Source organism: Peromyscus californicus, unplaced genomic scaffold (assembly GCF_007827085.1).
Source record: "Peromyscus californicus insignis strain IS unplaced genomic scaffold, ASM782708v3 Scaffold_8__1_contigs__length_139910024, whole genome shotgun sequence".
Lineage (NCBI taxonomy): Eukaryota > Metazoa > Chordata > Mammalia > Rodentia > Cricetidae > Peromyscus > Peromyscus californicus.
The window spans coordinates 20,159,628-20,172,396 of record NW_026294606.1 but is presented as its reverse complement, the minus strand read 5'-3'; the positions used below and the strand labels follow the sequence as shown (position 1 = coordinate 20,172,396).

At 43.1% G+C, this 12,769-nt stretch overlaps 1 long non-coding RNA gene across 2 annotated transcripts in view; it reads left to right on the top strand.

Annotated features, from left to right (window-relative positions):
- LOC128104015 (uncharacterized) overlaps positions 1 to 11,972 on the top strand; it is a 36,770-nt gene extending 24,798 nt beyond the window's left edge. The window contains exons 2-5 of one of the 2 annotated variants that reach the window (XR_008215835.1): positions 6,838 to 6,946; positions 9,373 to 9,554; positions 10,187 to 10,319; positions 10,816 to 11,972. This is a non-coding gene — a long non-coding RNA (uncharacterized LOC128104015). Of the gene's footprint in view, positions 1 to 6,837; positions 6,947 to 9,372; positions 10,320 to 10,815 lie in introns of both variants that reach the window. The other variant, XR_008215834.1, reaches the window with a different exon arrangement.
- The last annotated feature ends 797 nt before the right edge of the window (positions 11,973 to 12,769 follow it).

The following is a 12,769-nucleotide window of genomic DNA, read 5'->3' as shown; positions in this document are numbered from 1 at the left end:
GTAAAAGATTCTATCCCAATGCCATCGCTCATGTTTTGTTTATTAGCCAGAACAGTCATATAAAGGAAAAACTTCTGGCCCAACTACTTGGTTTCCCCAAGGTAGAATTCATACAGTAAATGTCAGTAAATGCTTGATTCTTTCACTTGCCAGTTTTCAAAATAACAAGGCAATTTCCTGGGTTCTGAAAATAACCAATGGGGTTCTTCTTCTTTTAAGAAGCACTGAACTTGGGAGTGTAAAGCACTAGATATGTTCCACTTGTTTCGGTAGCTCCTGATGCCTAAGCCATCCCATCTGGACAGTATGAGCCTACCCGGTCAGTTCCTGAGTCCATGTGATGTGCCCGTGCACCCTAGCCTTCTCTGAACAGTGTGTTTGTCTTCAGGACCAACCAGATTCTCTGAGCTCATCCTCTGTGCTACTCTCCTCAATAGGAATCAGCCACTTTCCCAAGGAGGTTCCTGGAAGTGATATTTAATAGTTACCATTTCTGTCCTAAGGGGACTCACACATTTTAAGACATAAATATTCCTTAAAATGGTGTATTTTTCTCCAAGAGAGGAATTCTGTGAGTTGTATTTTACACATAGGAAAACTGAGGCACTCGAGAGAGCGACTCTGTCCCAGCTCACATGCAAAGCAAATGGAAAATTTTGAAAGACAGCAATGAAAGTTTCGCTTTCTTAGTCTGTAGGTAGGCCTGGATGGGAATGGATGGTCTCAAAAGCCCAATAATGAGAGGTCAGAATCCACCAGAGCTGCAGGACAAAGCAGGCATGGAGATACCAGCTGCGTGGGTGGTCCTCTGGCCCAGGTGAGAGCCCTCCAGACTCCTCCTTTATGGATATAGCACTTGTGGGTGTGAGTCAACTTTGCCTGAAGGAAACCGGAAACCCAAGGGCAAAGACTTCTGCAGGGAAGGGTGTCTTCAGGGATGGCAATCCACAGGACACACGAAGAGTGTCAACTTTATCAAACATGTTGGAAAACAAAGCATCTTTGATAATAAAGATCAAAAGGCGGTGTGGTGGTTTACATCTTTATTCCCAGCACTTCTGGAGACCGACTGTGAGTTAGAGGCCAGCCTGGGCTACATACCAAGTTCCAAGCCAGACTGAACTCCACAGTGAGAACCCCACCTACAAAAGGGAGGGGAGGGAAGGGAAGGGGGAAAATTATACACTTCATATAAATTAAATTTTGATATGATGCATGAATGATGATAAGGCCAGGGTTGGGTTGTTTTGTATTTCTCAGTGACATCCTTTAATAATCTGACAATGCAGAACCCTGTTGTCCTGGAGAAACAAAAATAATACAGTGGTCATTTCACATCCCATCATCCCCATGACATCCAGTGAGCTGCCTTCTCCTAGGCTTGGGTTGAAATACACCAAGGCACCTTATAGAAAGAAGTGATAAGAGTCATCACCACCACAGCAGGGTGGCATGAAGCATAGTCACCCAGTCAGTGATAATTATTACAGCAACTAGACTCACTAAGACATCATCGTAAATCCTCTTACCTAACTTCTTCTGGATCTTGGAATGCATTGCATGGAATCTGCCTGCTTCTATTTGTTCTTTTTTATTAAGAAATTTTCTATTCATTTTACATACCAACCACAGATCCCCCCCCTCCTTCTTCCCACCCCCAGCCTCCCCTCCCCCCAACCCGCTTCCCATTCCCACCTCCTCCAAGGCAAGGTCTCCCATAGGGAGTCAGCTGAGCCTGGTACATTCAGTTGAGGCAGGTCCAACCCCCCCCCCCCCCCCCCGCCCCTGCACCAAGGCTGTGCAAGGTGTCTCACCATAGGCACTGTCCAAAAAGCCAGCTCGTGCACCAGGGACAGATCCCAATCCCACTGCCTGGGGGCCGCCTAACCAGTTTAAGTTAAATAACTGTCTCACCTATCCAGAGGGCCTAGTCTAGTATAGATAAAGAAAATGTGGCACATATACACAATGGAGTACTATTCAACAGTAAAAAACAATGATACCATGAAATTTGCAGGCAAATGAATGGAACTAGAAAATATCATCCTGAGTGAGATGACCCAGACTCAGAAGGACAAACATGGTATGTACTGACTCATAAGTGGATCTATTTGTTCTTGACTCCTCTACATGCCCCAGAGTTTTCTCTCACTAGCCTGATCTATGAAATGTCTCTAAGTTCTGGCTGCTTCCTTCGCTGTGAGCAGAATTTCCTCCTCAGCCTTTGTCTGACCCTGGCATGCTCATCTCAGGCTCATCTATAAAGTACGTACCACATCAAGGCACTGCACCAGAGGCGAGCTAAGGCAGGAAGTGTGGAAGTGGCTATCCCTAGTGCAAAGCAAGGCATGGGTGTGCTGGAGAAAATGCAAGAGCAGTGATGAAATCGTCAGCTTGGCTTTTATACTGTCACCAAATGAAGGCAGTCCTAAACAACGTTAGCCATGAAGATTAGTCCCTGCGAGAGATGTTTCCCTTCATTTCCCACCATTGGCATATCACGGACTGGAGAGAAATCAGATGCTTCATGGTTCCCGCCCTCAAGTTGCCAGTAGCCTCACTGAAAATAACAACAGCTTGATGAAGTGATAGGGTGGCGATTTCAATTTCAAGGGAAGGGTTTACTAGGGAGGTGTCAAGGAAACTTAACTTCATAGGACCAGGCAAAAGAGAAGAAACAGACCCACAGCAACACTGAGGCAGGACCTGCATCTGGGAGAGTGAAACAGTTCCTGTGATAGAACTGAGGATGTACCTGCACCGTGATGCACACCAGCAGCAGAGCAGAGCAGCCAGCCGAGAATCATTTCCAGGAGAACCTTTGTCCTGGTCCTAACGACCAAACAAGAAAATGTCCTTTTTCCCTTATCCCCTTCCTGGGCTCTTATTAAAAGGCTGTGTGTATTGGCTGCTTTTCTCTCTTGTCGCTATGGCCAAATACCAGAAAAGAAGCAACTTAAAGGAGGAAGAACTGGGTTCGGGGTTTGATAGGGGACATTCCACCATGACAGGAAATGCATGGCAGCTGAAGCAGCTGGGTCCCTGGCAACAGAGGCAAGAGACTTAGCTCACATCTCAGTGAATCAGGAAGCAGAGAACTCGGGCCAGGAACAGAGCCAGTCCATAACCCTCAAATCCCACCACAGGCTCCATGTGGTAAAGATTGCACAACATTCCAAAACAGTGCCACCAGCAGGGACCAAGGTTTTAACACATGGGCCTGCTGGGGATGCTTGACACTCAAACCAAAAATGCTATACAGTCTACACATTTGAAGTAAATTATTCAGTGGCTTTTAGTATATTCCGTCAGTGCCAGTTTTGGAATCTCTTCCTTATTCTAGGGAGAAACCTGCATCACTTAGCCAGAATATACCAATCCTTCTGTTGTTAAAAAGAATAGAGAGAGAGAAGAAAATTGGGATTGGATTGAGTATATTATTCTCACACCTACCACTGCCCAAGGTCCAGCATGACACATGCAGATGTACAAACATCCATCCATCCTTTCATCCACTCATTCATCTTCTTGATGCAAGTATGGAGACCTACCTTCACCTCCAGGACCCTCATTCTTCACCAGCTGCAGCCACCCAAATGCATCCTCTTGCACACCAGCCCACCCACACACAGACCTTGCTTTCTCACCTTGGCAAGAAACACTTAAGGAAATGCAGCAGGCGATGGGCTTGGCCTGCGGCACATTCCCACATCTGGGCTTGTTCCCTGGAGGGTGTATTGGCAGCTCTGCCCTCAGATTTCCTAACTCTGGGCTTGTTCATTATTTCTGCAAACTAATTGCCTTCCCCTCTGAATCCTCTTTCTTTACCTACCTACCCCACCAAACCATCTACTTTTACTTCCTTAAGACGGACAAGGCTAAGTTCTTCCCTACAACCACGGTGGGATCCTATGAAGTGCTTAACAATGACATAGTTCTTCGAAGTTCTTCTAGACTTGTACAGAAAAGAAAGCATCACCCTCATTTTGGAGATGGGAAGTGGAGGCTCCTAGAGCTTTTGTGCTGTTTCTGAGCATGTCCCACTCTCAAATGGGAAAGCTCACTTGACAGTGGAAGGCGAGGATGCTGCTGCCATCAGTGAAGAACGCTCACACAGGGATGCTTGCTTAGCTCACAACAGATCGGGGTGCAGGACTCATAGAGCATGTCTGGAGGGCCAACCAAGTCCCAAGCCCCTGTAACTGTCTGCCTTAGACTAGAACTTTCATCTTCATGATCAAAATGTCTTCTCCAGATTCTAGCCTTTTATCATAAAGAAATAGCTTTTCTAGAAGTCTTGTTCAGTGGATAACTTTGTCCATGTTCTATTGTCCTAACAAACTACTAGAGATTGGGAACCTATGAGTAATAGAGGTTTGTTTGGACCTGAGGTTCTGAGGACTGGGAAGTCCAAGAGCAGGACACTGGCATCTAGTCAGCATCTGGTGAGGAGGTCTGCTCAGTGTGTTGTAACATGACAAAAGCATGACACAGCAAGACAGAGCCACTAATGTCACCCTGAGGACCTCATGCTCATGACCTCATTGAATCCTAATTATTTCCTAGAGGGTCTCCCTCCAAACACCACTAACATATATATAAATTTGGAGCTTAAATTTCTAACAAAAAATGTGGACATATCCAGGCCATAGCAGGAGGCATCACTTCTATCCCACTGGCTCCTTGCGAATTTGTAATGTTTTTGCTATAAACAAAATCCATGCCTGTTATACAAGAGAGAAAGAGAATAGATGTTGTGAATGAGACTCACAATGTTGAGCTGATCTTTCTGACCTTGTCATTTCACTTCACCCCTAAACAGAATTCAGTTCCTCCTCTGGCCTCTCATACACAGCCTGCACCACATCCAAGCCTGGCTGCCTCTCCCTTGATCACCAAGCTCTGCTGGACTAAGCCAGAGACTCTATTGGCTGTGGACTGAATGACCAGTCCCATAGAGAGCTGCTAGGGACCCAGCATGACCTGACTATAGCCATCTTGAGCCATTAAATCTGCCCCTGTGTAGCGCTGGCCAGTTTTCCTCACATGACTCCCGAACCACCAACATAAAGAGGGGGACTGGTGTCCTTGATATTACTTGGGATAAGCCAGGTATGTTCTGACTTGGATAAAGTCCCCTTTGTCCTGACAGTAGATAAGCTTTTTCCTTTTGAGTCACAGGAACCAGCTGCTCTTGCCTGCAGCCAGACCCACACACTTCTGTCATACGTCCCTGGTTCATTACATCCTGTCTGCCTCCCTTCAGTCTCTGACTCCGTGGAGCCAGTTCTCCTATGGACTGGGGCCAGGGAAGAGGTGGGTCATCTTATTAATTTTGCTGCTGGCCAATGTCCCCACTTTGAGAAGAGTTAGAAAGCCCCGGGGATATGCTAGATGGCCTCCTGGCTCTCAGCTTCCCGGCACTCGCTGAGCTGCGGGTCTTGATGAAAGAGCATCCAATGTGCTCATTCCCAGATGTGCTACGCGCCCCCTTTGAAGAAACCAGACTCACAAGGACTCTAGCATAAATTAGGTCTTAATCACTATTATGAGATGAGTGGGAAGGGACCAAGGGAAGAGTCAGGAGAGGGAAGAAACAGAACTTCTTAGATGATGATACAATACAAAGCCTAGCAGAAACAGCCAAGTTCACAGGGGGTTTATGGCAGACACATCTGCCTTACACTCCACTCCCTTTTGTTGGTGGGCCCAAATGGCCTAGAAGTTTGGTTGTGCGATAGGAAGTTTGTCTGTGCAACATTTTCCCAAGAGAAAATGGTGTATCAGGGTTCAGCAGCCCACCCCAAGAAGCCCAGCTCCTGAGGCTGGTCAGTGAGGGCAACATAGTGTTAAGCCCTTCCATGTCTCACCTGCTGAGAAACCTGACCCCTCAACTCAACTAGGGTCAAGTTGCCTGAACTCTCTGGAGATTAAACAAGGAGAAGCCTTGCTGAATAGAAAGCGATCTTGGATTTTCAGCAAATACACTTGAAAATTGTGGCTCCCGGGGAAAACTGTACTACTATGGTATTGGGGAGGATGCGGATGTCCAGAATTCTGACTTCTAGACCTGGATTCTAGACTAGCCAGAATGCTTCCTGCCCATCCATTGGCTGCCTCAGCTTGGAAATGAGGATTTAAATTAAGGGAGATTAAAAACCACTTCTGTCCCCAATTCTATGTGCTCAAGTGCAATAAAGCATGTGGATCTTCCTTTCTGCATGAATTCTCTTAGAAAACACGAATCAAAGATGCTCAGGATAATGACGGTTGAGTGGTTACCACAAGCCCTTGCAAAGCACTTTACCCTGTTAACTCTTAATCCTCACAGCAATTCTATTATAGAGTGATATTAACAGCCCAAATCTACTAATGAATTAACAAGAGTATAGAGAGATACATAGCCAACCACCTTTCATGCAGAAAGGAAGATCCACATGCTTTATTGCACTTGAGCACATAGAATTGGGGACAGAAGTGTGATTAGTGAGTTTTGGCATAGCAAGAGCCCATGATCTCTCACATTAAAGGGGGGTAAATAATGCCTTTTGTATGTCACCTCTGCTCTTTAATTACCTATAACAAAACCCACTGTGGATTTCTGAATGATACAAGGCATTTAAGCCACCAATTACCTAATTATTTGACTCTTAATGAACTCATTAGTGAGTATGTTTGTGATAGTGTGGACTAAGGCTAAAGGGATTACGTTCTGCTACATCAAGGCGAATCACATACCATAATATAAATAAACAATGAAGTGATTTGTTAAAGACAGATAATGAATGCAATATAATTGTCAAAATAAACTTTTAAAAAGCCATTTATTTACTGCAGAGTTACCTGTGAGAAATAGAAACTGCTGTTACTGTTACAATTACGGTAGAGAGAAGTTGAGCCGCGCTGGAGGGTGAAGAGTCAATCCCAAGGCACACTCATTTCCCAGGTGAGGAATTTTATGCTCATTAGCAGGTACTTTTCAGTTCTTGGCATTCGGGAGTCTCGGATAGATGTCTGTGAATCACCATCAGAAGCCATAAATGAGGCAATGGAATTATAACAGCGAACATTCAAAATAGACATCTGTTTTAACCACGTGAGATATAATTAATTATCCACACTGGGATAATTTTGACAGTGAGAGAAAAATAAACAAACACTATATAATTTTTAAGGGTACATTTGTAGATTGACAAATTGGTTTCACTAATGGTAGGTCTATAAAATCATTTAAGTCATAAATCATTGTCAAAGCTAAAATCATTTCTCAAAATTAAAAGGGCAATGTACATTAAAGCAAAAGTTTTAAAGTTTATTAGATTGATTGTCTAGATAATTTTGAAACAGTATTAAGCAGACTATCATCCCTGGTTCCTAATCACTTGTAATAATTATGTGATCATTTCCATGTCTGATAACATGTTGTTAGCATTTTTTAAAGAATATATCTCAATATATGGGTTATTTTCGTAAAATTGCCTACAATCTTTTTCAGTGTTCAATTGTGTATTTCATAAGTTTGAAGTTACTGAGACTCAATGGACCATATGCATTTGGCCATATGCATTTAATAAAGAAAACACTCTTTTTAGACTCTAACCGTACTGGGATTGAAACGAGGGCCTTGCACAGTTGGGAATGTGCTCTACCACTGAACTACCACCCCAGCAAGAAAATATTCTCTCTACAATGCTAAAAGACCTCGTGAACTGAGAACTATTCCTACAAAACAGAGCATATTCTCTATTCTAACTTTTCCTATTAAAATGTGTTAATGTCTCAATCCAAATCTTTTCAAGGGATTGTCCTTTTCCATTTCTTTTCCTGAGTGAGCTCCAAGCTTGTGATCCTCTTGTACCAGGTTCCAGAGTACTAGACACACACCACCATGCCTGGCCCTTTGCTTGTAGTCTATCATTGGAAGAAACAGCTCTTATCTTTAAGAAATAAAAGCTGTGCTTTATTCTGGAGCAAATACGAGCGACCATGGCCAGGAACACACATTTAGGTCTCCACAAACTTAATGTTCCAATGAGAAAGCAGCTTCATGGAGTTTTTATAGTAAGAGAATTTTACAAATAGATTGGGAACAACATCAGGAAAGTGGTTCCCAGCAAGGTGGGGGTCCTATAGACCTCAAATGCTACCTGATGACTGTCTTAGCTTTGGGCTTGGTGGAAGCTCCTTGTCTGCGAAAGTTAATAGATGTCAAAGGCTGTTATCCGTTAATCACAGGGTGTTAGTGTTGACGAAGGGCTGGGAAAGCAATAGCTATTTAGGGCTAAAGCCCAAGGTAAGGTGTAATTGGACCTGCAGCCTCTGGACCTGCAACATTCCAACATCTCCACAGTATCACCTCAGCTCCACTCAGTCTTTGCAGACACAGCTTCTTTCCAGGAATTCCCATTCACAATCCAGAGAGAGTTTCTCTGGCAAATGATTTACAAAACAGAGCTTATCAAGTAAGCTATCTGTTTATGATTTTTAGAACAGTTTTGCCAAATTTAGACGCCAAAAAAAACATAGGCATTCTCTGTTTCATTCCGTTCTGATTTAGAAATCACTTAATTACAGAAGCGTCAGCAATAGATCAAGACTGCAGAGCAACATTAATCCCAGATTCAAATGATACTATTGGTTTGACACTTCCTTCGCTTTCCTATGTAGAAGTTCTTTTTTTTTTTCTTTTTTAAAAATTAGTTTACAAAGAATCAAGTGTCACTGTGGCTCTTACAAACAAAATCTGTTTTTTGCTGCTTCTCTCCGCTTTCTCCTCCCCTGACCCTCCCCAAGTTCTGTTTTCAACAATTACATTTCCCTAAAAGCCTCAAGAGCTGAAGTTCTTGGCTCGCAATGCGGCTAATCCTTGCTTAAGGATTACCAGCTGATTCGAACAAAATGCAAACATTTAGAGAATGCATTTATTTTTTAAAAAAAGGTAAAAGGTCAGTGTACACTGTGGTATGCTGGAGTTCATTACCAAAGTAGCCTTCCAGGGAGGGCCCAGCCTTTCCAAAGCCTAAGAGCAGACAGAAAAGCTAGAAATACTTATTCTGCATGTGCAGCGTGTTTTCAATTCCGTATCATCTCGATCACAAATATTTTATAGTTCAATTTCTCTGTGTATAAATAGAAATGTTTATGTCTGTCAACTGTGGCTTCTATTTGGTTAGGAGACTCTCACAGCTGATTTGGGTGCAATTATAAACTATGAATACACTGCATCCAGTTCCAAATAGTTTCTGTTCCATGGATTTCTTAACTTAGTAATAAGACTCTCTCCCACTTTGCTGGGCTCCCTCAAATCCTATAGCTGCTGCATCTCTGTCGTACATGTCCTGAATTGTCTCCCTTCCGTCTTTTCTTTGACAGAATGAACATCCCAAACCTTTACCTTGAGCCCATAACTTGAGTTGGGGGGAAAATTAAGTCAAAACATTGTTTCGACTCATTGGTTTTCTCATGGAGAAACTGATCTAAACAAGCGTTGTTTAACCTCCTGTGAAGTTCTGTGAATGGAACCTTTGGATCATACTGGCAGCACAAGAAAAAATGTAAGCAAAATTAACATGCAAGACTATCTCTTTTTTTTTTCTTATGAGAAAGTCATACTTTTCAGAGTGGCATAGAAACATATTGATACATGTTAAAACTAATCTTTAAATAACTTTTTAAAGAAGATTTTGTCTTCTGAGATTACATGTGGTCAGAATGTAGCCCTACGCCCTACAACCCCTTGGCATGCCAAAGGACAACAAGCATGTGGCAAGGTTCACATTCATCATCCACATGTTTGAGAAATGGGTATTTGGTATTTGAGTTCCTATTAAATGTGCCTCCTTTGTTTTTAGCTGAGAGGGATTGCATTCGTTTTGAAAAAAAAAATCACAAGGGGGATGAGGATGAGGAGATGTTTCTTTTGGTAAAGCACTTGCTGTATGTGAGCACGTACACATGCACACATGAACACGTACACATGCACACACAAATACACCCACTCACAAAGTCAAAACAAGGAGGGACAATCTATTATCTACATAAATAGGTAAGTGCAGCCATCCCTTTTATCTGGTTCCAGATAACATCTTGTTAACACTGGATCCAGCCTCTGCTCTATCAAGCCCTAGGCCATACCCTGTAAATCTCCGTTGTAACACTTACTCACTCATTGCCTCTGTTCCTCTAGCAAACCCTGACCAATACACTGGCCTTGGACTAATGAAACAGACGCCCCTCTGAGGCCTCCAGAGGCAATCAATTGTGCTGACATCCTGTCTAACCTCTGGAAGTCTGAAGGGATACATTGCTATAGTTTTAAGGTAACCACTCTATGTTGCTTGTTATGGCAATTATGGGACACCAATGAGGCCCTCTCTCCTCGAGGTGATCCTCACAAGTCCTCAAATCTTTTTTTTTTTCTTACATTGTACAGAGCCACATCTCTCTGGTTTGGCAACTAGATTCGTGCAATTGTTAAAATCCTTAGACTCTCCTGGAACTGACCTGACATAGGAGCAATTTCAGCATCTTTTTTTTTTTTTTTTTTTTTTTGTAACACAAAGAACTTTGGTACCCACAAAGGCGGTTGGAGGGGGGGGGGGGGCGAGGTTAAGATGATACAGATAGTTATGGTTGTCTTGGAAACAGGATGACTTTTGATACATCAGATCTTCTATGTGGACTGTTCTCCAAGTCCTAAAGTACCCTCTTCCAAATTCCTTGAGAAATGAATGCATAAATAGATGTCCATGACTTCATAAAATGTCCAGGAACTTGTGCTTTCTGATCATCTCTAAATGTCTTTCTCTGCTTTAGACACACTTATTGTTCCTCCAAAGCATACCTCACAGAAACAGCAAATTGGCCTAAGGAGAGTGGCAACAGTTCAACACTGAACTTGAACCTTAGGCGCCATTCCTAAGATGCCGGGGACTTCCTGCCTCCAGCTGCCTTTCTCCTCGTGTTGCTCGGCCACTCTCTATCTAGTGCTCCCTCCTTTCTGTTCCTTAACAATGCACGAGCACATTCCCCGGCCTTCTGAAATCTCATCATTTGCCCTTGGACATGCTATTTAACCTTTATGTGTAGCAGTTTCTTCATTTGGAAAATAAGGATGATAGTATTCAGCCATAAAGTGGAATGAAGTTTAAAAGAAAAAGAATAAAGCAGCAATACCAGTTATAGCCTCCACAGACCTCAGAAACGTTGAGCTCAATGAGAGACATCCCCCGAAAAGGTCACATATCAGATGCTTTTGTCTATATGGAATGTACAGAGTAGGTAAATTCAGAGAAGCAGGAAGTAGATTGGAGGGTACCAAAGGTGAGAAAGATAGGAAAGAAGAGGGATTTCTTAATGGCCTACTGAGTCTTAATGGCCTACTGAGTCAATAGTCAATAGTAGTCAATAGGCCTACTGAGTCAATAATAATAGATTATGTTCCCTAGAAAAGGTAGAAATGTAGGCCCAAACAGCTGAGAATGTAACCTCTATAGTCAGAGGTGGTCCCCAATGAAGTGCGATGGGCATCATTTTAAGAAGCAGGAATTTGGACGCAAAGATGGACATAGGGATGACAGTGTGCACATACACAGGACAGTGGCTTTACGATGAGCACACTGGAGATGCAGCTGAAGGCCAGTGATCACCAAGACTCCTGTCCATGCTGGAAGCAAGTCAGAAGCACACGGAGATTCCACCAGCCACAGAGGAGGTCTAGTCCTACATCACCTGTGGTTCTTCCTGTCCACAGAACTGTGAGATGTCAATCTTCTGTTATTTGAAGTCTCTAGGTGTAGTGTTTTGTTACAGCAGCCCTGAGGAGCTAATATGAAGGATGTGTGCTTTCCTCTGAGGTGACGAAAATGCTCTGGAACTAGAGGGAGAGTCACAAAGGTGGGCTGCATTGAATGTCATTGATTGGTGGCTAAATCTATTGTAAATTTTGCCTCAATAAACGTGTGTGTGCTTGAGTGTGTATGCATGTGCACGCACACACACAGATCACACACACACACACACACACACACACACACACACACACACACACACTAACATGTACCATAGTGAATTGTTGTGAGCTTTCAGTGGTTCACCCCACAGGAACTTAGTCACAGATCCTCAAATGCAGAAACCACTTGGCGAGTGGTGTGATGTTTTCCAGTCTCCCACCAAACTTGGCACCTTTAGACATCAAGTAAGCAACAAGTAATTGTTTCCAAAGCTGTGTTCTTTTTATGTAGAAACTTAGAGCTCTCTCCTGCTAATCTAAGCCATGGAAGATGACTGTGAAACATTTCACATTAACTCAATTTCCCAGGAGTTTCCCGTCCAGAAGATGGATTCTATCCCCCCATTCATGCTCTGAACCTGCCACCAAGTATTCAAAAAAAAAATCATATTGGGCCAAATTTGTAAAAACTTCAGTTATTTCCATCTTGGCCTGTAGACAGTCTGCCTGTAAGAACAAGCCCACTTTACTCCTATCAAGAGACAAGCACACTCCATCATCTTTCTTCCAGTTGCCCAAGTGGATTCAGACAACCAACCTGAGGCACCAGATTCCAATCGCAGATTCACTGTCTCCCACTCAGTTTATTCCATTCGATAGGACACCCAAATGGGTGGATGGGCAATCTATTAAAGTGATTAAAGACCCAGAAAAAAGAAAGAGGATTTTAAAAACCCACAGAAAAATTACTGATTCACTTTAAAGGTGGTCTTGCTTTTCCTATTCCACCTCCAGGAACGACACAATAGGAGGGTGGAT